This window comes from Lithobates pipiens, unplaced genomic scaffold, assembly GCF_037356315.1.
Source record: "Lithobates pipiens isolate NorthernLeopardFrog02 unplaced genomic scaffold, aLitPip1_a1.2 Scaffold_16, whole genome shotgun sequence".
Taxonomy (NCBI): Eukaryota; Metazoa; Chordata; class Amphibia; order Anura; family Ranidae; genus Lithobates; species Lithobates pipiens.
In genome coordinates, this window is record NW_027507748.1 from 644,704,731 (window position 1) to 644,727,886 (window position 23,156).

Consider the following 23,156-nt stretch of genomic DNA (forward strand, 5'->3'; position numbering starts at 1 on the left):
GATGCGCTGGCAGGATTGCCATTCCTTCGGCCACACCGCTGCGCACCACGCCCCTTGACCACAACCCCACGAAACCCAAGCTGACACCACCGGGGCCATTCACAAGGACCTCCTGTTATGAGAGGGCAAAAACTCCTCCCACACCCGCAGATCAGCCTTCTGCTTGCCCAAAAGTCTAATGTAGTGATGCAGCAATCTCACCCCCGAAGTAGCAGCACTAAGGCGACTGCAAAAAATGTGCCCCATAGGTATGATGCGGCAGGCGAAGTTAAGATTACCCAACAAGGACTGCAACTGTTTTAGCCTGACTTTTTTCCCTCACAGGGACACACCAACCATCTATCGCAGGTCCTCCATGCTTCACAGGGCCTCCTTGATGGTGTCTCCAACTAGGGATCCTAACAAACAGGGCTGGAGGCCATATTTGTGGGGAGTTTTACCTTACTCCCTACAATTGATTGGGAGGTGGTGGATTCTTAACTTAGAATTCACATCAGCTTGTATACTTTGTGTAGAGGTGCATGAACATCCTCATTAGGGACCGTGTCCTTGGTGCCCTGAAGCAAAACTGGAAACGCGTCGGGTTTTGAGGTGTCCTACTCTCATGAGAGCACAAGTGTTGTTGTGATGTTCCATTAACATATTTTTTTCTTGCATTGTATTGTGTATTTGTTAAGATGCTACTCGTCTGTTTTTACTTTTGTATGAATAAACATTATATTTTAACAGTTTCATTGCATGTGTCGGTGGTCTGCCAAAGTCCCATAGAGGTTTTTTTTTCTTGTCCTATACTTAGGGATGGGACCACCACACTGCTGTTTCTGACAAAGTGGGAAGCGCTCTTTCTTGTCCATTCCACAAAAGTACTTAAAGTCTCAAAATATGAACAAGAAATGGAGCAGCCCATGGGCAGACAATGATCAATAAAAAATTGCCCACCCTAAAAACAACCCAGCAACTGTTGGCTCTCCGGATGTACTGGCAACAGACGAAAAGCAGATTCAATATCCATCTTCGCCGACAATGCTCCCCAGCCATACCGCTGAACCTAACTGAACGCTGTATTAAGAGAGGTATATGACACTGAAGTTAAATCAGACTCAATCGCATCATTCACCGAAGCTCCCTTTGGATATGACAAATGACAAATTTGTTGGGTTCTATTTTAGGGACCACCCACAAAGGTGACACATGCAACAAAGGTATGGGTGGTTTATCAAAAGGGCCGGCCATCCTGCCCATTTCAACCTCCTTAGCCAATTTTTCAGTTACAACCTGCGGAAACTGAAATGTGGATTTTAAATTCTTGGGCACAGAAGTACAATTCATAGGTAAAGAACAGGGAATCCGAAAGCCATTGGCCAAGCCATTGGCAAGGAGAACCGCCACTGCCCTCCTGGGATACCTACTTAAGTACAGCAGCATCGCAGACAGGTTTACTGGTGTCCTCCCTTTTTGAAGTGGACTCATTGAATTGCTGCTTCCCTTTTTTAAAGCACCTGGCATAACTGTGGGAGCCCCGCAGCCAGAGCACTCGAAACAACACGCTCCCTCATTGAACTGCCAACAGTAGTTTTTGCTGTGTGTGTGGCTGACTGTCCAGTGGCACCCGAACCCCCCCCCCTCCCCCCGGAGCCACGTCAATCCCCCGTGGACCCTATGGGCCTCACCAATAGTCTCCAAATAGCAAAAAAGCAGAGAATAGTTCTCAGGTTCTTTTTCACCAATGACACTCGCTAATATAGCAAAGGCCTGAAGCCAATTGGAAAAAGTCAGAGGGATAAGCCTCCAGCAATGCTTCTCCTCCTCCTCTTTCTTGCTCTCGCCCGCCTTCCCTTTGCCTATGTTAAACTTTTCCAAGGGCAAGAGGGAGAATATCTCCACATATTCACCCCACCAAATGATGCGGTGACAACACAGAACAAGGTATGGCAGAAACATCACAGCCTAAGCCACTAGATGTGGCTATGGCAGGGATCCAGGCCCCCATTGACCCAAAAAATGGGCCCAGCAGGCTCGGGCAGAGCACAACGGTACAACAAATCATGAAAACCCACAAAAAAATCTGCCAAGCGCAACATACCCCCAGGGTTCTTTACCGGTAGACCTACGTTGACCCCGCCAGGGGACCCACCCTGATCCTCTGCACCAACCCCCACACCCTGAGATAAAGAGGTAGTTAAAGAACATGACTTATGAGGCTGCCTTTGCGCCGGATGGCAATCAACCGCACTACCGGTTCCCATTTGGCGCATCACCAGCTTTCTCATCACTGGAGACCTCACTGGATCCGTCAGGACGACTCACATAAAGGTGTTGCCGCAGGCGCTCTGCTAGCCGGAGACTCAGGGCCAGAGCGCCGCATCGTATCTTCATCCACTTTAGGCACGTCAGAAAGCTGTGGGGTTCCCGTGCACCCCCAGCTATAGAATGAGGTCTCCAACCCTTTAGGAGGGTGGAGACACTCCCCTGTGTAGCTGTCACTGCACCATCAGGCTTGCCAGGCTGCATCGACACTGTAGAAGCAGCAGAGGGCGCCAAACCCCTCCTGTTGCCTGAAAATGGTCTCTTTCCTCACTGAGCCTCTCTTCCAGCCACTCACTCTGGATTCCTGAGGAGCTGCTGTGCAGGGGGGAACCCACGGCCTCAGCTCCCGGCAGCCTCCAGATCTACAGGACGTCTTAAACTTTTCACATCAACTGAACTTTCTGGAATGATTACCCATCAGCCCTTGCACAGAAAAACCCTTGCGGCTCCACCCTGACCACCTGACCCCTAAGCCACCAATCAGGTAAGCTATGCCCCTACCCCTTCAGCTACTGATTTGTTTAACCCTTCTCAGATCTGTTCCTCCCTTAATCATGCCAACCCTGCATCTATATTCTCTTCTTCAGGTTGCACTGTACATATACTTCAAGGAATCAACCAAAGAGGACATAGATGGGCATGGGGCTGCCCCCTCCATTTTCCCTTTTCTTAAAAGATAGGAATGAGCGGACAAAGAAAAGGATGGGGAAGGGGGGGGGGGGCATTTCATTTCTAGTCTCATCTCAAAGGCAGGCCCCTCAGTAATACAGAATATTGCTTTCATAATAATGCTTTTCATATGGGGGTTCCTAAACTAAGTGTGTGTTCATTTCATCCAATTTTTTCAGTGAGATGATATTGCTGCCAATAAAACCCATTGTGCAGCTGGACAGTTTTGGGCCCTGACAGCAGTTGCATGGTCTGCTTATGGCTGTAGCTGTAGCCTTGGCCACATTTCCTAAATGTTATAACCGTGACCTGTATATGGTCAGTCTGCTCACTCTTCTTGTCCTTCTTCTTGTGTCTATACAGTGGATCAGCTAGTGTTATCAAAAGTAGGAGATGATTTATGAGGTGGGAAGGTGGGGTTTCTTTACGCTAGAGGGGCTAGACAAGCAGGATAACTAAACAATATGTAAAACTGCCCTTGCAAAGTTTATCCTAATAAGCTTGAGGTGGAGACAGGGTTTCTTTATACGTTAGCTAAATTTGTCATTTGTCATACATTCCAGCAACCTGTACATTGCATCTTCTTTGAAAGCGGTAATTAGGATATAATTTGTGGTATGGCACACTTTGTCCAGTTTCTACTCATAATTGAGCTATGTGGGTGCAGCATTACAGAGGTGTGTCTGATGATGACACAGGCTTTTGGATGTAACCACTTCCCATGTTAGGGGTGTGACTATCATAAATATGTAGGGCATCGTATACATAACACTTTTTTATCGCCCAGGTTTAGAATTAAAATAAAATGTAGCCAAACTGCAGCAGGTTTGGTGAGCTGCCATGTTTACGCTGGAGAGAGAAATTTGTAATCCACAAGCTCTAATCATTATTTCCATTTAAACAAAATAGCGCAACAGGCGTAGAAAATTATATAGGCTCTGCCAGCATGTACCATTCATTTACATTATAAAACAACATTAGGTTATGTAGCCATTTATAGTCTGAAAAAAAAAATCAAATACTAGGGTTGAAAGCATAACAAACAGCAAAGCAAGGATAAAGGGCCTGACCAAATTAACTTACAATTTTTGATTCATGAGGTCACCTTTTACAATACTGGGATCATGGTGTGGTGTATAATGGGAGGGTAGGCAAGATCCCATAACAAAGGCAGCTTGGCTGGTTTCTGCAGAAAAACATATCCTGTGTTTTGAGGGTCCAGGTGCTAAAGGAATGCTGGGAGATGTTTGGGGAACCTGGAGAGATGTGCTATCCAAGGCAGGTACCATTAGTGCCTAAAATTTGCTTTAAGCCAGCATACTGTACACAAATATATATATTTTTTGCATGAAATAATAATCTGGAGAACATTACTTCCAGTCAGCATATACATAAGCTTCAGAAAGCAATTACTAAACCTTTAACAAGCATTGTGCAGGTATCCTGAAGGTTTCCTGACAAGAACCTTCACTAAGGTCAGTCCATGCCCTTCCAGTATGACCTTAGAGCATATGTGTCAAACACAAGCCCCCGGGCCAAATGTGGCCTGTCAGGCCATTTCATGTGGGCCTCTCATCCATGGCTTTTTTTTAGCCAGAATGTGGCAGAACATATGCGTTCTGCCCCCTCGTCCTCCACTCCCCACTCACCACTGCCACTTGTAATCCCAGAAGCCTTCTGTGTTTACAAGTGCAGCTTTCCTCTTGGTGGCTTGTGGCTCTCACAGGTCCCTGCCTGCCCCACGTGCACTCATGGCAAGACATGGCCATATATAGATATATCTCATCCAATCATCTCCCTGCAAGGGAGAGAGAGAGGCGGAGCTGCCTATCCTGCTGGGAGGTACTAGAGCTGGGCCAAATAGGTGAAGATGCTTTTTTGGGGGGGTGTCAGGAGATACAAGGGCTGTGGAGGGAGATGTGTGCAGAGGTGGTGGATAGGTTAGAGCGGTGCAGAGGTCAGAGCCGAGGAGGAGGGGTGAAAGTGAGATGTGTATAGCTGGTGAAAAAGAGCTGGACCCTGCATTCTGTGCACAGCAAACCTCTAAATCCTGTACTCTTATGTAGTGCACTCCTCAACCCTGCACTCTGTACACAGTGCACCCCTGAACTCTGTATGTAGCATGCTCCTGAACTCTGCATGCCACATACTCCTGAACTCTTAAATCTGTACATAGTGCACACTAAACCCTGCACTCTGTACATGGCATACTCCTTAACTCTGCACTCGGTACATAGTGCACCCCTAAACCCTGCACTCTGTATGCTGCGTACTACTGAACTCTGCACTTTGTATGTAGCGCACTCCTGAACTCTGCATACATTGTTTTGCGGATACAACTGAGAATTTGAGGGCAACCATAATACTTGTGATGAAATTGAGTTTGACAACCCTGCCTTAGAGTGTGGGAGGAAACCCACGCAAACACAGGGAGAATGTGCAAACTCCATGCAGACAGTGTCTTACCTTTTTTGGCAATGTCCTCTTCAAACACCAAACTTATTTGCTTATGTTCTATTATTGAAGTACACTACAGAAGGTCTCAACGGGCACCCTCAACAACCTTTCCCCTCTTCCACTTACAAAAGTCCTTGCATTGTTTTCACAAAATGCACTGTGTTCTTTGAATGTAGAAGAATATCCTGTCGATTATTCACCTCACCCCCATTCCCAGAATGTGTTGCTATAAAAGCAGTGCAAGGAATTTTGTCAAAGAAGGAGAAGATAGAAAGTGGAAGGCGCCCATCGGGACCTTCTTCAGTGTACAGTACCTTAGACCTTAGACCTAAAACTATTAACCCCCTGACCTCCCTTCCTGCTCTTGTGTGGACCTTTTTTTAACCTGACAACCTATATTACTGTGTAAAAACACACAATCATATTGTTTCTATATAAACATAAAATTACATAAGTATATACAGCTACAGTATATGCAGTATACTTTCTATAATCCTCTGTACAGCAGCACTCGGTTTGTGGAAAGTAGTAAGCAGAAACAGGAATCAGATTGTGCTGTTTACAGGAGGTATCTATTACTGCTGTACTGACAGTTGAGTTACTGAATGTGCTATCTAGCACTGTGCTGAGGTACATTAATCTCCAAATTGCAGGATTAAGATTGAATATTCTGATGCTTGCACATGCCCATTCATGACTGCTTCTCTTTAATCCCAAACTGGTATCTAATATGGAGCTTTGTCAACGTTGCCAGTAGTTTTCTTTTCTACCACCAGCCACAGATCAGTCCAGCTATTCCTGACAAGAGGAGTCTAAGCCCTTGTACACACGGTCGGACATTCCGACAACCAAATCCGTCGGATTTTGTCCGTCGGATTTTGTCCGACGGATCTTGTCCGAAACTGTTGCATACACACGGTCGGACAAAGTTGTCGGAAAATCCGATCTTTCAGAACGTGATGATGTAATTTCGTTACGATGGGACTACGTTCAGGCTAGTAGCCAATAGCTTTGATGTAGGAATTTTATCTGAGCATGCGTGGCACTTTGTCCGATCGGAATTCTCTACACATGATCGGAGTATGTCCGATCGGAGCATTTTGTCGCAAAATATTTCCGGCAAGTTTGAAAATTTGGTCCGACGGATATTCAGTCCGATGCAGACCACACAGAGTCGGAATGTCCGACAAGACACTCCGATCGGACACATTCCGTCGGAATCTCCGACCATGTGTACAAGGGCTTAGATACGGTAGATAAGAATAACAGACAGCTAGAAGGTGTTTTTTTTTTTAAAGATACAAATAAAAAATTCAGTAGGGACACTGAGACCCCTTTGTAATTGGGCTATGCAGTTAAGCTGCCAAGATGTCCTTGCTGAAATTCCCAATAGACAAGACACTGGAATGTGATTCATAAACGTGAAATTTAGATTTGTATTGGTCAACTCTTTAAACGCCTCCACATGCTTATGTAAATTACGTTAAATTGTCATGTGGCGAATTTTCCTCCAAGATTTATTCAGAGAAATTAGAGTTTTCACATCAGTCATCGGAAAGCATTCTTAAGCTGTCAGAATGCTTATTTCAATCTCACTAAGCATGTATATGATGACAATGTATGGGAATAATTACGAAGGATTTCAAAACCACAGGGTAATTGAGTCAGATGAAACATATTTGTGGTTGAAAATGAAGAGTTAACCCCAAAGGCATGTTGTCATGTCAGACCTTTCACAATTTGAATAATTTATATGAGTAAAGTATATCTTGTGGAAGTGTTACTATTTAATGCAACAGGTTATCTGTCTGTATGTCTTTGTAACTGTTATGCCGTGTACACACGGTCGGAATTTTCGGCCAGCAAAAGACCGGTGAGAGCTTTTGGTCAGAAAATGCCACTGTGTGTATGCTCCATCAGAATTTTGCTGGCCAAATTTCTGCCAACAAAAGATTGAGAGCAGGTATATCGGAAATTCCAAGCGTTTGTATGCAATTCCGACATGCAAAAACTCACACATGCTCAGATTCAACTATGAGACGGAAGCTAATGGCTATTGAACTTCCTTTTTCTAGTCACATCATAAGTATTGTTCGTCACCGCGTTCTTGACGGTCAGAATTTGGTGTGATCATATGCATGCAAGACAGCTTGAGTGAAATCCCATCGGAATTCTGTTGGGAAAACCATCAGAGCTTTTTCCGACCAAAATTCCGATTGTGTGTTTGGGGTATTACTGTGATTTTAGTATTAAAGGAGTCCAGACTAACACTAAAATTGCTACATCTGTAGGCATCCACGATCTAACACTAACCTATCTAGCCCTGTAAAAAAGAAATAAGTATACATACCTTTTTTTAAGCCGATCTGGTCTGGTCTCCAGCAGCGGAAGCTCTACAGAGGACACAGCCAACAATGGCTGTGAAATCAATTGGAAGTGACATCACCCATAGACTTACTATGGGGCTTCCATTGTTGGCTACCTGATCTGAACCCGCCTCCATAGTAAAGCCGCAGCTGACAGCTCAGCATGGGATCGGGTTGGACTTCATTACTTCAGTGCATGAAGGAATGAAGGTCATACAGCAAGGACTGGTGAGCCTGAGAGCCAAATGTAGAAAACAACAGTGGCCCAATCCTGGCAATGCAGGTACCTTTCTTTTATGTGAATTCAAACACTCTTAGATTGCTGTGCATCATCAAATGTTTCAAAGGCATTCCTAGTTGTATTTTTTCTGTTATTGTTTATGAGTGATAATAAATTGGTCATAGGGGTTACTGGGAAGGTTAATGCAAGGGATTTGGGGAACTTTTTGATGAAGGTTAGTGTTAGGGTTGGGGTTTCAATGTGAGAGGGTCTTATGTTAGAGCATTGCTCCCTGTGCAGCACCCTGGGGTTTAGTCAGGGATCGCTTCACAAATTTACTTGACAAGAGTAGTCATCTTGGTTGATTGATAGAGATCTATTGATTTCTACCTAAGTTTGGCCTTGTTGCACTTTTCTCTTCTACCACTAGGTGGCCGGGAACTTGGTGTTACTAGATATGAGAAGGGCAACCCAAGGTCAGGTTTTGGGTATATGGGGTATCTCAGCCAATGGGCAGGGGTTTTCTTGAATCCCCTGGCCTGCTGGGAGAACCTATATATTCGGGTGAGGTCAGGTGATCGGTGTTCTGTGCCACCTAGACGGCTGTTCGGGGCGGATGTGTGTTGTACGCCCCGGGCTGCTAGGCTGGAGATTGGGCCTATCCCATGGGCATCTGGCTGTCAGGCTATGTGAGGGCCTATCCAGAAGTAAGAGGGCAGCACAGGGTTGGGACTGCGGCTTCCAGTCCAACCAAACGTGAAGGTTCTGTTGGCCACAGAACCTGTCAGTGATCGGAGGCAGAAGGGAAAATGCCGCCACAAAGGGACCAACCACCTTTACCAGAGACCACAGTGAGTAACTGAAGAAAGTACCAGAACCATATTCTCACCGAATGGGCACGGTGAAGAATTGGGAAACTTCAGGTGGTGATCAAGTCAGAGACACTTGCAGGGTAACCTTGTGAGTCAAGCCAGGGACCTCTCCAGTTATCAGGGATGAAGCTTGAGAAGTATCTGGAGTGCCAAGCTAGGGACCCAGCACGGAAGCGTGGGTGACGCTTAAGGGAGATACCACTGCCAACCTTGGAGGAGCTCAAGGGAGTCAGAGTCAGTGAATCAGTGGGAGACCGGGAGCTCGGTGTTGAAGAACTACAAGAGGCAGTTGTAGTGGAGCTGAAAGAACTGTTACATTTGAGTTAGGAACTGGTAAAGGGCTGTTGCCATAGGAGACAGCATTCCTGCATGTGCAAAAGTGGCACCTTACTGGGGCCTTTCCTTGCATGGCTGTCTTCCTATTGAAGTCTCGGAGTCTGCCAATTCAATTTATAATTACTTAAGGCTGTCCTGGCCCTAACCCTCTTTCCCCCAAATAGTACAAAAAGGACTGTCAAAAAAAATATATATATATTTTAATTCCAAGAAGTGTCTGGCGCCCAATGACTTTCACCACCTTTGCACCCTCTATGCCTCACAACCCACTACATATTGAAGGATGTCAGCTATCTTTGGCCTTAGAGGTCCTCATTAGACTAGACAAAGCCGGAGACCTTGCTACACCTGCACTGGAGCTCTTTCCTGAGAATTATCAGTGTCTGGATCTGTAGAAGAATGTATTGCCTCTTAAAGAGGAAGTAAACTCCTCTGGTGTCTTTGTACCTATAAGCAAGCCTATAATAAGATTTACCTATAGGTACTGTAAATATCTTGTAAGCTTGCACAGTTTAGAGATATTTACTGTATACTGTGCTGATTACATCATCAGCACATGCGCTTTGAAGAAATGGCCGCCCGTTCTGTTTCTTTGGGGCCTGTGATGTGACCGGCGGCTCCCTTGCGCATGTGTGGGAGTGACATCATTGTGGCTCCCTCCAATCACAGTACCAGAGCCCGCGAACCTAGAAGAAACACCGGGAAAGATGTCAGCTGTGTCAGCGGTGTGTGGGCACTGCTACAGGGCTTCGTTCTAAGGTACATATTTCATAATGAACTAGTATGTGAAACATACTAGCTCATTATGCCTTGCAGGATTTGTTTTTGGGGGGGGGGAGTTTACAAGGTTAATCTGATATCAATATTGATTAGTAGAGATAACATCATAGCATAGTGTAAGTTAAAGAGCTTCATAAAGCAGCATGATAGCGAAGTATAATCCCATTTTCCAGTGGTATGAAAATGAAAATGTTCAGGTACATCTAAACTATGTTTATAAAGTGACAATAATTTCCAAGTGGAAAACACAGCTACTAAAGATCAGTGCACCGACAAAAGTAGCAGATTTAGACCCCTTTCATACCAAGGGCATTTTGCAGGTGCTATAGCGTTAGAAATAGCGCCTGCAATCCGCCCTAAAACAGCTGCACCATTGTCTGTAGTGTGAAAGCCCCGAGGGCTTTCACACTACAGCGGTGCGCTGGCAGGACGTCAGGAAAAGTCCTGCCAGCAGCTTCTTTGGAGCGGTGAAGGAGCAGTGTGTTTACTGCTCCTCCACCGCTGCTCCTCATTGAAATCAATGGGGCAGTGCTGTAATACCGACGGCTACTGCGGTGTATTGCTGGCGGTTTTAACCCTTTCTCGGCCGCTAGTGTGCGCTGCAAATCTGACGGTAAAGCGCCGCTAAATATAGCGGCGTTTTACCGCCGACGCTATGGGCGGCGTGGTGTGAAAGGGGTCTTAAGGTGGAGACTGGTTATGGCTTAAGAAATATTTGTTACTCTTGTTAGCTGTATGAAATAAATAACTGTGAAGAGGAGTTATGCCAGGGTGAGAGATTTTTTTTTCAGCTGGAAGTGATGGTGGCATCCAGAGGTTTAGCCATTACTTTGTGCACTTCCCTGTTTTGCTGGCCATTGCACAATGTTTTTTTTTATGATCTTTTCATTGGGTCCTACAGTGATTTAGAGAGGGTTATTTCTTTTGTACTTTATTTGAAATGTGTAGGTACAAAAATATTTGAGCATTGCCAATTACTGTGCCAGAGTCTGATCATGGTCCTCGCTAGGGACCAATTTAGACAGGAGCCAATAAATCTAGCCGCATGTCTTTGGAATATGGGGGGAAACACAAGCAGAGACAGGGAAAACATCCCAACAGGTAGTGCTGTGTTTGGGATTTAAACCAACAAGCCTAAGGCTGCCATGTAGAAGTGCTAACCTGTAAGGGGGGGGGGGGGGGTAGGGTGATGTTGTTTGTCAAGTCCTCCATGTTTCCCATTAACTTGTTGGGTGCCAAGTATGGGTCACACATGAGGCCCACCCCGTGGTGGGTCCTTTTGGCTATGCCAAGCGATGAACAAGGTCAATTGTTCCAGCAAACGATAAACACCTTGCCCAGGCGAGGGCCACGGTCATGTGAAAGTCAAACATTAGGGTAGTCCCCCAACTCAGACATGAGCCACTTGTGTGTAGAGGTTGTATGCAAAGTTCTTCCAAAGATACAGTCCCTTGTCCTGCACACTTGAACAGTTTGCATTTGGAGGGACATTCAGAGTCTATTCCCTCTGAGCACATAGTACGGACCTCATGTTGTAGTGATGTTTCACAGACCCCTTATGTGCTAGTACAGACACAAGTTGCTTAGAGAAATATTTTAGCACTCCACATACTCCCTTTGGGTGAATTCAGACCAGGCTCTGAACAGAACTATAAATAAGCACGCAGGCAAAAGCTAGCGGGCAAAATGGGGGAGGGGAGGTTGTAACTTTAAATTAAGCTCATGGTTTGCAAAACAGCAATAGGTGGATTAATAAGTTGTTTAATAATTCATATATATATATATATATATATATATATATATATATATATATATATATATATATATATATATATATATATATATATATATATATATATATATACAATGGTAACAACAATGTTCATATTAACACTTGACAACTAGAATAAGTAATAGCACTGGTGTACAGTGATCGACATACAGATTGCAAGTATCATATGGCAAGACTGGTAAAATGGGTAATAACGGATAATAACACTGATAGAAACAATATTGCTAAATAAAAATCAAGGGACCACCAATATCTGGATAGATAAACAAATGTTGCATAGTCTCTTGTCTCAAAGTTCCTGTAATAAAGAATAAACCATATACAAAGCACAATGTGTAATTGGGGAGTATCTGGTAGCTCAACGCATTTCGTGGTTCTGGACCACTCATCAGGAGCAGACGCCATATTTCTGTAATTTGAAATAATAGAATAGATCAGCATAATTAAAGTGGGTACAAGAGGGGTAAAAAAAAAACCCCAGAAGGCTCTGAACAGAGTAAACAACTTTACTGAACATTAGGCAAACATACATAATATGTAACAATGTCCTTTCCCTAAATAAACTTAACTGTGTCTGCCCCAGGTTACCTGTGCGGGTGCAAGATCTTTGGAAAAATTCCAAACTGGCAATAACTCCAACAAAGGAGTTCATGACCTGGGAGTATTCCGATGGGTCGGTTCAGAGTCTCTGTACATACATTCCGAGCATGTTATAGGTCCCCACTTCCCTGTGCTTGGGTTTCCTTTGACTCTTCCCCAGGATCCAGGCCTCCTACCTTTTTGTAACACATAGGAGGGAGGTCGGACTCCAGCAGAAAACTTGCGAACACATAAGAAAAGGCAGCTTAAGCATTAATCCCTTCCTCCCAAACTTGGCAGCCGGTAGACTAACTGACCAAAAGTAGGCAACCTGTCTACAAACCCCTTAGCCACTGTGCTGCGCTAATATTAAGACATCCTTAAATGATTGTTTTAAATGTGAGCAGCGTAAGTACCTACATTTGACCTGGTATCAGCTGCTTGTAATCCCTGTATAACAAAGATGGAATATGAGAGGAAGTAATGGCACAAGCATGTAGGCAAATGCAGTTAGCCTTCCCATCCGTAGGTGGTTAGGGAGTCTTGTAAGGGAATTGACCCCTTAGTGATTCCATACAGTGTCTTAAGAGAGAAAAGTAGCTTGACTGCACACTGAACTCCCGTGAGACTTCTGCGGCCAGTGTATAGTAGGAAAAGGAACCCACTTGTGAGAGACGGTGCTTAGCATAGGGTCAGGTTCTAGACAAGGCAAGATAGCTCAGGGAAGGCTCCCTCTGCACTTTGTACACTCCAATAAACGGTACAGATGCATGAAACTAGTACAGACAGCAGAAACATCTAAAGCAGTGGTGCCCAACCTTTTGAAGAGCGAGGGCCACTTAAGTGATTTGATAATTGGTTGCGGGCCACACTGAGTGTGCAGAGCGGACACAGACACAGCCCACTGTACTCTATGGGCCCTCCGATCAGATCCATCCAGAAGGAAGGGGATGGACCCCCTTCTGTTTTTTTTTAGCGGATCGGATTGGAGGTAGACAGGTATAAACGGACACAAGTCCATTTACATCTGCCGCTCCTTGGAGGTAAATGGAGGGTCCGATTGGGTCAGATCGATCGTGTGAAAGGGGCCATAGACTTCTATTATATCCTGAAGGTGTGGCACATTTTCTGAAAGAGCACCAGACCCGCAGGTAATAACAGAAGTCTATGGCTCAGTGCAGGTAACCTGCAGGTGGAAGCAGTCCAGTAATCACTGCAGAAGAGATATGGCCATAGATACACTGTGATTTTAGTAATGAACTTACCTTTAATAACAGTCTTCCATTAAGGTATCACCGACTGTTGCTGTCCCAGGCAGAGTGCCTTTGGTATCACTCTTCATTTGCAACACTGATGCTCTGGGATGACGGGTCAGTGACCCGGTATTTGGGCTTGCCAACCCGCCATCCCAGAGCAGGAGGTCGTGGTTCACTTTAGAGGGCTTCGTGGGCCACTGGTTTGGCACCCCTGATCTACAGCCTATGTCTGCAATTTCCCACCTCACTCTTTATACCCTCTGGTAACGGCATAGACTCCACTCTTCTCTTATACACTTGACTACATTGCCTAACTGAACTCTAATTCTGCCTTACTAAGAAGTTAAATCTCCTGTCTATACTTGCTTGTTTGTTTATTTTTGAAAGTGTCACTTTTTTGTATTATGTTGCCTTGGACAAGATCAAACATTTAACCTTATCCTGTTGCCCCCTCTTGCATTGCACTCTGTATAGGCCAGTTTTTAACCCCACCCACCCACAAGCCTGGTTTTATCAGCTCCTAATTGAATAATTGTGAATCTTCCCCCCGCACCATCTCTATATATAGAGAAAGGTAGTTCATTTCTTGGGACGGCTGGCGAAGGTTTGGCTGGCTACACCTTACCCAAAGTGTCACTCCGGCAACAAGTGTTTGGCAAGTGTTTGGCACCTGTACACGGCACTTTGACTAGGGCACTGCTACAAAAAAGTAAGTACAGACATTAGTGTTCCACACCTATATTACATGAAGTTCCCCTTATGCCGCGTACACACGATCGGACTATCCGGCAGACTTGGTCCGGCAGACTAGAGTCCGCCGGACAATCCACCCGCGTGTGGGCTCCGGCTGACTTATTTTCCCAAAAGTCTGGCGGACTTAGAAAGGAGTTTGACTCGGCAGTCCGGCGGACAATCTGCCCATCTGTGTGCTAGTCCGCCGGACTTTTGAAATGAACGGACTTGCCCACACACGGAGAAAAGTCCGTTCATTTTGGTCGCGGCTCCAGGTAGACGGGACTAGCGAAGGAAGTCAATGTCACCACCTCCGTCAGCGAGATTGACACATCGCTGGCCCCGTCACCTGGTATGGACTTAAAGGGGAAGCCCTAAGCCGTAAAAAGGCGTGGGGGTCCCCCCAAAGTCCATATCAGACCCTTATCCGAGCACGTAGCCTGGCCGGTCAGGAAAGGGGGTGGGGACGAGCGAGTGCTGCTATATGTTCTCAGTCTGATGTCCAGTATCTTTCAACCTGCATTCCTGTGAGCCCAGGTCACCCTGGACCTAAACCAACCTGTGATTGGACAGTGAAACGAAAGGGGTTGGCCCCCCCACCCCAAAGCACCTTGTCCCCATGTTGATGAGGACAAGGGCCTCTTCCCGACAAGCCTGGCCGTTGGTTGTCAGGGTCTGCGGGCAGGGGGCTTATCGGAATCCGGGAGCCCCCTTTAATAAGGGGCCCCCAGATACCGGCCCCCCCACCCTATGTGAATGAGTATGGGGTACGATGTACCCCTACCCATTCACCTGGTGAAAAAATTGTAAATAAAAAAACACAACAGAAGTTTTTAAAATAATTTATTAGACAGCTCCAGTGATTTTCCACCTTGGGGGGTCTTCTCGCCGGACTCCTCCGCTGTCTTCTGCTCTTTTGCTAGCTCTTTTACTAGCGGAGGAGCCCGGCTTTCTTCTTCGTTGCCGCCGCCGCCGTCCGGTGGTCTTCTTCCGACTTTCATGGTCTTGTCCCGCTCTTTGGGGGTCTTGTCCCCCTCTTCGGTTCTTCTGCTGGGCCTCCGCTAGCTTCTTATAGCTCTTTTACTAGTGCTGGCCCGGTCTTCTGTCGCCGCCGCCTTCTTCTCTTCTTCTTCCTTGCGATGTTGACACTACGCTCTCTCTGGCCGCACTGGCAGGGACGCGTTGTGTGGCGAGCTATATAGGGACAAGGGGTGGGGTCACCGGGTGATGTGACATGGTGACCCGCCCTCTTATGATGTCACAGCCCCGGAGGATGCTGGGACTGGGACATCATAAGGGGGTGGGGTCACCATGTTACATCACCCGGTGACCCCGCCCCTTGTCCCTATATAAGTCGCCGCACAATGCATCCCTGCCAGTGTGGCCAGAGAGAGCATTGTGCCAACATCACAAGGAAGAAAAGAAGAAGGGAAGAAGGGAATAAGAGAAGAAGTTGGCGGCGACAGAAGACCGGGCCAATGCTAGTAAAAGAGCTATAAGAAGATAGCGGAGGCCCAGCAGAAGAACCAAAGAGGGGGACAAGACCCCTGAACAGTGGGACAAGACCCCGAAGTCGGAAGAAGACCCCCAGACAGCGATGGTAACAAAGAAGAAAGCCGAGCTCCTCCGCTAGTAAAAGAGCTATCAAAAGAGCAGAAGATAGCGGAGGAGTTTGGCGAGAAGACCCCCCAAGACGGAAGACCACCGGAGCTGTCTAATAAATTATTTTAAAAACTTGTGTTGTATTTTTTTATTTACACTTTTTTCATCAGGTGAATGGGTAGGGGTACATCGTACCCCATACTCATTCACGTAGGGTGGGGGCCGGTATCTGGGGGCCCCCTTATTAAAGGGGGCTCCCGGATTCCAATAAGCCCCCCACCTGCAGACCCCCTTCACCAAAGGGCCCCCCTTCACCAAAGCACCCCCCCATGTTGAGGGCACGCGGCCTGGTGCGGCTCAGGAGGGGGGGCGCTCGCTCGTCCCCACCCCCTTTCGTTTCTCTGTCCAATCACAGGCTGGTTCAGGTCCAGGGTGACCTGGGCTCAGAGGAATGCGGGTTGAAAGATACTGGCCAACAGACTGAGAACATATAGCAGCAAAAAAAAAAAAAAGTGCTGTTGGGAATATCTCTAGATTGCAGAATTGTTGAATATTTAAACAAAAGCTACTTTTGTTATTTTAACTTTTAATTGGTTAATAATTTTTATCTTGTTGTTTTTGGCTGGAGTTCTAGTTTAAAGCAAACTTGTGGGAAGATTCGCCCTTGTACAATAACTAAAGGAGGATACAGCACACTGTTCTGGGTACGTGTGTGCATACCTATTGGGGAAATAGGCACCACATTGTACATGGTCACACTTTAATTGACCATCTTTCAGCAACCTGCTGTCTTTGAGTCAATTTTTAAAGCAGTGTTATGGCCTTAATGCAGCCATATCACTGCTTTAAAAAAAGTCACATTTAATAAAGCACAGCATTGCTCCTGGCAGTTTTTCCCCCATTAACACTGCAATATTCTTAAGCCTGCATTCACACCTGAGCAGAGTGACTTGCGAGCGTTTATATTTGAGAGTTCTTTCATGTTCTTAAAAGTGTATTACAAGCATTTTAGAAGTGAATTACAAGCGTTTTATAGCTTCGGGTATTTTTGTATTAACCAATAGAAAGCACTAGGGGGATGAGAGGTGTATAATTATACAGCAGTAGTTCCCTACACGTGCAAGTCTGGATTTTCTATTCTTTTTTACTTCAATTGTGCTTGCTTTTTAAGGTGTCAAGTGACATTAAAATGAGGTAACCCGTCGGCACGATCCCGCGAACCGTCGTAGCTATACATTGGTCCCTTTAAGCGGGATAGCAGGCGCACGCACATACCCACTGCACAGCAGGGGTGCCGATGCTCGTAAACCGGCGGTCACGATGACAGCCGGCCATGATCGATCGTGGGCACGAGAGCCAGAACAGGGACATGTGTGTGTAAACACATAAATCCCTTTCTGTGAGAAGAGGAGAGAGATTGTGAGTTCCTACGAGCTGGGAACCACGATTTCTAGTCCCCCACAGTTAGAACACACACCTAGGGAACACAGTTAACCCCTTGATCGCCCCCTAGTTTTAACCCCTTGATCGCCCCCTAGTGTTAACCCCTCCCCTGCCAGTGATATTTATACAGTAATCGGTGCATTTTTATAGCACTGATCGCTGTATAATTGTCAATCGTCCCAAAAATGTGTCAAAAGTGTGTAATGTGTTTGCCATAATGTCGCAGTCTCCATTAAAATCACAGATCGCTGCCATTACTAGTAAAAAAAATAATAATAATAATAATGCCATAAATCTATCCCCTATTTTGTAGACTCTATAACTTCTGCGCAAACCAATCAATATATGCTTTTTGAAAGTTTTATTACCAAAAATATGTAGAATACATATTGGCCTAAACTGAGGAAAAAATTAGTTTAAAAAAAAAAAATTGGGACTATTTATTACAGCAAAAAGTATAAAATATTGTGTTTTCAAAATTGTCGCTCTTTTTTTGTTTATAGCGCAAAAAATAAAAACTGCAGAGATGATCAAATACCACCAAAAGAAAGCTCTATTTGTGGGGAAAAAAATTACGTCAATTTTGTTTGGGTACAGCGTCACACGACACGCAATTGTCAGTTAAAGCGACTCAGTGCCGAATCACAAAAAATGGCCTGGTCATTGAGCAGCCAATTCTTCCGAGGGCTGAAGTGGTTAAGGACTCATTCACATGAACAGAACAAACGTTGCATTTAGATGTATATACAGTAAAACCTTGGATTGCGAGCATTATTCACATGGTTTATGATTAAAACAGGCACATCTAAGTATGCAGGCATCCGGGGTAAAGCTGTCCACATAGACCATCCCCCGCACTGCCATCAACGTCATCCCTTCCACGCTGCGCTCCACGAGTTCTTCAAGCCTCTAATTCAGATCGCTCTACTGCAGGGTAGTCTTCCCGGTCACGATTGCATGCTGACAGCGGTAAGAGTCGGCAGTACGGAGGACAGTCTATGTGGACAGCTTTACCCCGGATGCCTGTATACTTAGATGTGTCTCTTTTAATCATCAACCATGTGAGTTGCTAAATGTTGTTCCTTCCTTAAATGTAACCATATTGCTACACTTAGAGGCGCCGCTCTTCTCTTTTAGCCCCCGGTCACACTGGTATGACTCCAGACACGACATGTGATTTACAAATTGTACCTGAAGTAGCATCTAATGTGTTTCTATGGCAGTGTCTTAATAGGTACGATTTTAGAGTAGTTTGTGTATTACTTTTTCAGGACTTCACGATTTCACTGCCATAGACTATAATGCAAATCGTGCTGTAAATCGTACCTGTGTCTATATCAGTACTACTTGAGCCTAAAAGAAGTTAAATATTAATTAGTGGTGGCCGGTGGTATATTTCGTCAATCAAACAGTCAGACGGTTCCCAGCCCCCTTCCTCCCTTCTCCTCCTAGGCCAATTGGCCCACTTCCTGATTGGCCGGGAGGAGAATAAGTGTTTCAATAGCAAATATGAATTCGCTATTGTCACACAGCTAGGTGGGCTCGGGCGCTCTGATCACATGCTTAAAAAAAAAAAAAAACCTGACTGGGATCCATGTGCCCGGCACTCCGCATATATCTTAGGGTGCCGGATGTATGGATAGGGGGGTGGCGCCCGTGTGCCCTGCATTACGGGCCGACCACTGATATTAAGCCTTTGCTAATTAAACTTTTGTTCATAACATCACTGTTCCTCCCTGTGACATGGACAGCCCCTCTAACTGAAGTAGCACTGAAGTCATATCAAATCATCACAAATCTCACAGAAGTAGTGCTGAAGTAGAGATTGAAGTCTGGCTTTATATAGCACTACTTTAAATCGTACCCAGTGTCGCTACTCGTATTGCAAGACCTCGCTCATTTATCAAGTTAAAATTAATAAAAAAATGTTGCTTGTCTTGTAAAACAATTGCAGACCAAGTTACTCGCAATCCAGGGTTTTACTGTATATCTATACATGTCTAAAGTTTGACACTGTAGTTATAAATCAGTCCATACATACAGCTGTGTCTACATGTGAAAATGTATGCTGGGCACATGCAAGATGTGCATTTAGCTATGCACAAAAAAGAAGGATCAGCTATGTCCAGGGCTGCACATATCTGAAGATTTTACACGCATTTGCGTATATGCATAATAAGCCATCAAAAGAGTTGTACATGTCTCGATGCTGTACGCATCTAGACACATCTAAATGTGAGTACTTTAGGTCTTTATTCAATTGAGTTTCTTCCTCCCAGCTCTGCCATTGGACAACAGCCAGGCAACCAGCGTTTTCAGTATCCAAATTAAAATACAAGAAACTATAGCATTCAATTGCTGCTTAAAGTGGTTGTAAACCCTTACAGGACATGGCTACCAGCGGGGACATCGCATGCTTCATTTGCAGGTAAGTGACACATGATGGGCTGATGCATACTAGCCCATTATGCTTTTACTTTGCAGGGGAATAAAGAGGAAGTAAAACCCATCAGGGTTTACTTCCTCTTTAAGTGGAAATAATGTTGGCTTGGTCATGACAAGTGTTGATGTTCACTCCACTCTCTTTTACAATTCAAATTCGCTCTTTTTGAGGCTATAAAATTAATATTTTTTGTTGTGTTATACTTTTTTTTAAATGGCAAGGCTTAAATTGTAACTGCATGCAAAAGTCTCAGTTTTCACATTTTGATAAAACGATGTTTATATTATAATTCCATTTGAAGAATCATATAAAATTAGAAACGGGAAGCAAATTGGTTACATATTGTTATTGTTATTATGTAATGATGAGCTTTGTAGAGCGCTGATTAATTAAACTGGTGAAAACATTGATCCAGTAATGCAAAGGAAATTAAGCTAAAAATCTATTATGCATACTGCAGCATTAATGTATAATATTTATACATTTATATTTAGTGTATTTATTCATAAATAGTAATAACAGCAGTTTCAGTTGTAGTATTGTATTTTATTACAGAACAAAAGACAATTTATAATGAATAAATTGTTTTAGAAATGTACATATTTATCATGGTAAATAAATGCTATCTGGGTTGTTTTCTACACATTGCAATGGGCAGGTTACCAATGAAGTTGGAGGTAGTTTGTTTTATATTATACTGTATATTTGCAATGTTTCTAGTTATTTCTCATTTTGGTGACTGATTTATTTTTCCCCAAAAGCATTTCTATCACTAACTCACTATCTGTATCACCTGTCAAAGCACCACTTATGTGATAAGATGAGGCACTGAGATCTTGAGGAATGCAGAATTCTGCTTTACATGTATAGGGGAACAGTATATATGTGTGAGACCAGCATCACAAGAGAAAGCAAAGAAAACAAATCCTCTCTGTGCAGAGTATACAAGCATATATAAAAACACAGACATGAAAACTGTATATCACTACAGCACCATCTATAGTTCGGAGTGCATAGCACATGCTGTTGTACTTCGACCAACTCGAACGCTAAAATCGATGAGAAGCCCTTTGTGGGATGTCACAATGGGTGAGTACGGTGTGGTACTGTAAATTATGGCTCTATGTATTCACAGAAGATGTTATAAGGGAAGGCTTATAACATTGTTTGAGATTTCAGTTCAGTGCACAGGAAGGTATAAGGACACTGAGTTCTGTAAATAATGAACTAAGTCTACCAACTGAATCCTTTGGTTCATTTTTAATATCCAAAGCAAACTCACCCATTCAGCCAAGTCTCCGTGTTTTATTTTGTTGAGAAATCAATTTGTTAAACACCCCCATAGCATTTCTAGCTGCAGCCATCTTGACTAAGGGCATATGGTTTATGTAGCATTACTTCCTGGAATCCATATGCCCTTAGCTCGAGCATGCAGGCAGGAGGGTGTGCTTAGGTGAGAATGCTCCCCTTCCCCTCCTGCAGATGAAAAGGAAAAAAAATGGCCCAGAAGACTTCAAAAAAATGAAACAATCCCCTGTGGTCTCTTTAAGGTTCTACCACTTTCTCTTTGGGTACCCTTTCTGACTGGCGTAAGCATGCTGTACCACCAACTACTGGCCCATTCAAACAATCCTGGTCTGTTGCAGTGCATAAAAGCAGTAGTAAACACCTTTTGGTAATTAATAAATCTTACCTGTATTTACATGGAATATCTTTTAAACATGCACCATTTAGCAGATATTCACTATTTCTGCAGACAGTGGCATCCCGGGAGGAATAGGCACTGTCCCTTCAGAGTGCTGTGCCGTGATCCTGGCTCCTGTGCCAATGAAAGGGATTGCCATGTCGCGGCTCGACCATTCAAACAGCAGGAGCCTGCAAACCCGGAAGGAAGGTCGGGTGAAGATGGAAGCCATGTCAGCGGTGACAGTGCACCATTGGAGGGATTCGTTTTAAGGTAAGTCTTTCATAATTTGCTAGTACAGTATGTGATGCATACTAGCAAACTATGCTCTTAACTTGCAGGGGGGAGTTTTGGCGTTTTTTTTGTCTGACTTTACTATCACTTTACACATATTGTTGGGGCAGCCAGATCATTTCAATGGGCTGCCCAAGACACCACAACAGACCAAAAATCATGCAAGCAGCATTTTTGTCAATGCACTGAACTTCAATGCTTGTTAATGGGAGGCTGCCCCATTGTGCTGCGCTGCAATGCACATATTTCAGGAAGGTGCTTTGGGGTGCCATTCAGAATGAATAGTATTGCATTGCATCACTGTATGGAGGACAATATGTATGTTTTTCTCACAGAAGCTCTCTCATAGTGACTTGATCCACAGCAAAGCTGTGCTCCTGTCTGGGCTCCTGTCACTCTAAGCCAGAAGCAATAGAAATGACTAAAGAGTCCCTGCAGAAACACCCCTGTCCTCTGGGACGCTTGAGAATCCTAGCAGTACACGCACACTCTTCCAGGCACTCTCATACTCCTTGCATATCCAAGTCACATTATCCTCCCTTCAATGGTGAGTGGGGCGAACGGGATCACGTAGGACCAACAAGTCACTGCAGGAAAAAATAGTTCCCTCAGTGGCTTAAAGGGGTCATCAGCGGGCACTGCATACCTTTTTCTGATGTTGTAAGGAATACCAAAGGTAGGTATCCAGAAGGATAGCTACACTTTAAGGAATCAGGAAACAGACCAAGTATGAATAAATAAAGTTTTTTTAATATAAATAACTCCATTCCAACACCAATAATCCATAAACAATGTAAAAGTGAAGAATAACCCGTGGCAGTGCAGTAAACCCAGAACAACAACCCAAAAAAATGTTATGTACAAAAATGGAGGGAGTTCCCATTAACAGGGCAGGATCAGGGCTGGTACTGGGAACAAGGGGAGCAGAGCAGGATACAGCATATTGGGTACAGGGTATAAGGCACAGGCAGGGACAGGGCTCACAGGCAGAACACTGAGGTACACACATCATTTAGGTTGGGATTATATACCTTCCCAGCAGACAGAATCAGGTGGAGTCTAATTACTAGGATAAGCTGGCTACTGGGAGATACCCGCTGGTGGCCACCGGAACTGCTGCGCTTTTTGGTTTTGGTAACAGCACTGCCACCAGCAGGGCACCCAAGTCCTAACATGAGCCATGTCTTTAGGCCAACATGTCTTTAGGCCAACCACATGATGCATGGGGTCCTCTTCCTCTTTGGATCTTCTCCTAGTGGTGCGCAGTCCTCAGTTATGTAGACAGCAGTGCAGCCAGACTCCCAATATGAATACAAACATACAT